The 5,004-nt window shown below is 36.8% G+C and overlaps 1 pseudogene; it reads left to right on the top strand.

Moving 5' to 3' along the window:
• Window positions 1-2,542: 2,542 nt before the first annotated feature.
• LOC148211337 (uncharacterized) lies at window positions 2,543-5,004 on the top strand (annotated as a pseudogene).

Below are 5,004 nucleotides of genomic sequence, written 5' to 3'. Positions count from 1 at the left end.
CAGCAACTTCTCCACCAAAATCATCAAGCCTTGCTTCCTTCTCTTGATCATTTTTAGTGTTTCTTTGTTGCTTTCTAAGTACTTTTGAGTTGCTTTCATTAGTTGCTTTTGGTTTTTAAATCCCGAGTACTTTACATTCTTTTATTGAGCTTTGTTTTGTTTCCATTTGTACTTAGTTATTTACTACTTATTCAAATATATAAAAATCTAGCACTTTGCTTATCTTCCCTTTGCCTTTACTTTATTTTTAGTTAAGAGAGTTGTGTTTTTGGAGGAAAGAGCACGTGACACTCCCCCTTGCTTGAAAGAGAAGGGCGAAGCTCTCAATCCCAATAAAAACTCTCCGTTAGTTAACTTTTGTTTTTCACACATGCATTCCACATTCAACCATTTTACTTGCTGTATTTTCTTCAATATGTCTTTCTAAATTCCCGTCTCTAGCCCGGTTATGGATAGTTAGCCTTTTATGTCTAAAAAGGGTTGCTAAGAAGTAGTGTTTTTGCTTTCCATTCATTGCTCAACATGTTTTCCCAAAAAGTTAGGATTTAGAGAAGGCCACTGTAAGTCTTAACAAGTCAATACTGAAAAGGTTGCTTATTTGCATTGTTGAGTGGTTAAACCGAGGAAAGGAGCGCCTTAGACATAAGGGTTCCACTTAAGTAGCCTAGACATAGGACCTTAACCCGAGGTTGCGACTATTTCCATCCTAAAACTAAGATATCTCTCATAATAGACATATTAGGGAATGTCTTAGGACTTTGAACTTGCTTAGACATAAGTCAAGTGAGAAGCGTAGTCGTTGGTTTCTAAAGTAAAATGCATATTATCCTTAGCATGTCCTTGATTCTTTGTTGGCTAACTTGAAGTAATTCGGGCTAGGTTTTATCATTATAAGTCCAAATCCCAAATCCAAAACCATTATTTGTGACCACTTCCCATTTTACAAAAATCACTCATTTCAACATTCACTATTCTTTAAAACTTTAGAGTTTGGAAATTATTTAGAAGTCCTTGAGGATCGATACTTGGATACTCCATCCATTTTATATTACTCTGACAGGTGTGCGCTTGCATCTATATAATTGTTACCACGCTTAGTGCGTGCGTTCAGCATAAACACCCAGTCAACAACCCCTTTCTATCTTTCCTTAATTAAACATATAGGGTTTGACATTTAGTTTATGTTGGTACATTTATGAAAGTATTTTGTCGTATTGGGAGATGTGGTAAAATTGTTTTGTGATGTAGAAACTTGTTGGCTATGCTAAGTGTGTTACTGGATTTGAGAATGAACACTGTTGCACTATTGTTGTGTGGAAAGTGTATCATGAGTTTGCAAGCACGATGTGTATAACCTTGTTGGCTATGCTAAGTTTGTTAGTGGGTTTTGGTTGTGATCTGCTTATTCTAGAAACCTTAATCGTTCAATGTTGCGATTCATTTTTGTTTAAATCATGCTGGCGTTGTCCTAGTTTAATGTTTGGAATGATCCCATGAAAGCTTGATGTTCAGACAATAAAGCTTGTTTGGAACATGGATACTGGATTTATTTCTTTGAGTTTAAAGCATGATAAATCTTGACATTGTTTGACTTCTTTTCTTTATTTATGATGTGGCCTTAGTAATAAACTTTTGGAATTTAATATTCACAAGTTGTGTTTTCTATCCTATGAACGTCTTATTAATCTTCGGTCGTCAACATTTTAGTAGTGAAATGGATAAGTCATGGATGAAGAAAAATAGATTGTCCAAAGAGTACGAAGTGGGAGTTGAAACATTCATTCAATTTGGGTTGAGTCATGCTAATGGTTCTAATGCCATCCGATGTCCTTGTTTGAAGTGTGGGAATCTTATATGCAAGGACATAGCAACTTTTAAATATCATTTATATTCAAATGGTATTGACCAAAATTATAGGGTATGGTTTTAGCACGGTGAAGACTTAGGAAATATCAGAGTCGAACAGACGTACAATAATGATGCACTCGAGAGTGATGAAGATGATCTCGACTTTTTTGAGGTGGGTGACTTGGTTCAATCTGTTCAGGATGAATTCTCTGATGTACCAAAATCATTTGAAACTATGTTTCATAATGCTAAGAAGCCGTTGTACCCCGGATGTGGAAAGTTTACAAAAGTATCAACTCTTGTGAGATTGTACAATTTGAAGGTGAGATTTGGGTGGAGTAACTCCAGTTTTTCTGAACTTCTGTCCATAATAAGTAATATATTACCAGGCCCTAATGAAATGCTGGATTCTATGAAAGAAGCAAAGAAAACGTTGTGTGCCCTTGGGCTGAGTTACGAAAAAATTGATGCATGCCCAAACAATTTTTGCTTGTATAGAAAGGATTACGCAGATTTGACTAAATGTCCTAAGTGTAATTCGTCAAGATGGAAAACACATAAGAATTTTACGAAGGAGAAAGAAGGAGTTTTTGCTAAGCAAGTGTGGTACTTTCCAATTATTCCAAGGTTTATAAGATTGTTCAAGAACTCAGGTAATGCAAAGAATCTAGTTTGGCATGCGACAGATAGGAAAATGGATGGAATTATGCGACATCCAGCAGACTCTCCGTCATGGAGGTTGATCGATCATATTTGGCCAAATTTTGGTTCGGAACCAAGGAATCTTCGCTTAGGTTTATCAACTGATGGGGTGAATCCATATGGTGAAAGGAGTAGTACGTACAGTTGCTTGCTTGTAATAACAACCATATATAACCTTCCACCACGGTTATGCATGAGGAGGAAATTTCTAATGCTTACCATGTTGATCTCAAGCCCGAATCAACTCGGCTATGATATTAATACATATTTAGCCCCTCTAGTTGATGACCTAAAACTCATGTGGGAATATAGAGTGGAATGTTTTAATACATATAGACAAGAAACCTTTAGATTAAAGGCTATTTTAATGTGGACCATCAATGATTTTTCTGCATATGGTAATTTGTGCGGGTGTAGTGTTAAGGGTTATAAAGCTTGCCTGATATGTGGGGAGAACATCACTTCAATTAGATTGGCACACGGGAAAAAGAATGCATATATGGGCCACATAAGATTTTTGCCAAGACATCATCCGTACAGAAAACAGAAAAAAGGAGTTCGATGGTAAGAAAGAGCCTAGAGTTGCTCCAACGCCATTGTCAGGGGAGGATATTTTTGGAATATTGACATTGACTTCCCAAACAAGTATTGGAAGAGAATATCTGTATTTTTTGATCTCCCCTATTGGAAAAAATTGCACGTTAGACATTGTCTGGACGTAATGCATATTGAGAAGAATGTGTACATGAACATTGTAGGAACATTACTTGATATATCAGACAAAAGTAAGGATGTAATAAATGCTAGGCTTGATCTCGTTGACATGAATATTAGACCAGAACTGGCACCCCAATTTCGAGGAAAAAGAACGTACTTACCTCCAGCACGTTACACATTGTCTAAGGAGGAGAAACAACGTTTCTATAAGACTTTATGTAAAATCAGGTACTGGAAGGGTATTCTTCAAATATCAGTACTCTTGTATCAGTAGATGATGTCAAACTTAAGGGGCTTAAATCACATGACTGTCACGTTCTCATGCAACAACTTCTTCCAGTTACTCTGCGTTTAGTGCTCCTTAAGGATGTGCGCTATGCCATAACAAGATTCTATTTCTTCTTTAATAGAGTATGCTAGAAGGAGTTGAATGTGTCCGAACTAGATCAATTGCAAGATGATGTTGTTGTAACCTTATGTCAACTAGAGAAGTACTTCCCACCGTCTTTCTTCACAGTAATGGTACATATTACTATTCATATTGTTAGATAAATTAAACTGTGTGGGCCTATATACCTACGATGGATATATCCATTCGAACGATACATGAAAGTGTTGAAAGACTACGTCCATAATAGAACTCGACCTGAAGGTAGTATTGCCCAAGCGTACATAGTTGAGGAAGCTATGGAATTCTGTACCGAGTTCTTGTCTAGACTAGCACCAGTTGGGCTAGGCTCACTTTGCAGGAGAGAAGAATCACTTATTGATAGACCTCTATCAACTGGATGTTACGTGAGACCTACTGTACAACATCTCAAACAAGCTCATCTTTACGTGTTGGAGAACACTGATGTGGTACAACCATATATAAGGTAATCCTTCTTTGTAAATGGTTTATATCATTTATTACATTAGTATATACTTCTTTGCGCTGATTGATGATTAACATGTAGTCATCATATGGAGTCTCTAACATTGAAATATCCAAGTAGAGCGACGAATGAGAAGTGGTTGCATGATGAACACAATCGATCATTTGGTTCTTGGATCCGTGAGGAGGTAATCAAATTATTTTAATGGTTTTTCCAAATACATTCATACGGAACGAAATTGGAATTTAACAAGTTTTACATGTTTGTACAATAGGTTATGGGCGAATTGCGTAATGGTAAAAACATTTCAAAGACTTTAAGATGGATAGCACATAGCCCCAATCCAGATGTTCTGACTTATGAGGGTTATAAGGTTAATGGATGTTGCTACAACACTAAATCTCGTGACTCTACTCAAACTATTCAGAATAGTGGAATTAGTTTGGTTGCTACAACCATGCAAGTGTCTAGTGCGAATGATAAGAACCCTGTTGTTGCAGACATGACGTTCTTTGGAGTCATTCAAGAAATATGGGAAATTAGCTACAACAAATTCAAAATTCCATTATTCAGATGTGATTGGGTGGATAGTCGAAATGGTGTCTGGAGAGATGAACTTGGATTCACATTGGTTGACTTGAGTCGTAGTGGCCATACATCTGACTCATTTATTCTAGCTTCACAAGGTAGACAGGTTTTCTATGTGGAAGATCCAGCAGATGTAAAATGGTCTATCGTTATTAGACCTCCGCAAAGGAATGTACATTGTACAGGTTTGAATAATGAGCTTGGGGATACTTCGCTACATTGTCCTCCAATGTCGATTCGGACACCCTCTTGTGATGATGACATTTTTGACTGA

Source organism: Momordica charantia (genome assembly GCF_013281855.1).
Source record: "Momordica charantia cultivar OHB3-1 chromosome 5 unlocalized genomic scaffold, Mcharantia_2.0 BLBB01000005.1, whole genome shotgun sequence".
NCBI classification, from domain to species: Eukaryota; Viridiplantae; Streptophyta; class Magnoliopsida; order Cucurbitales; family Cucurbitaceae; genus Momordica; species Momordica charantia.
The sequence above is the reverse complement of the archived record's forward strand: the minus strand, read 5'-3'. Positions and strand labels throughout refer to the sequence as shown.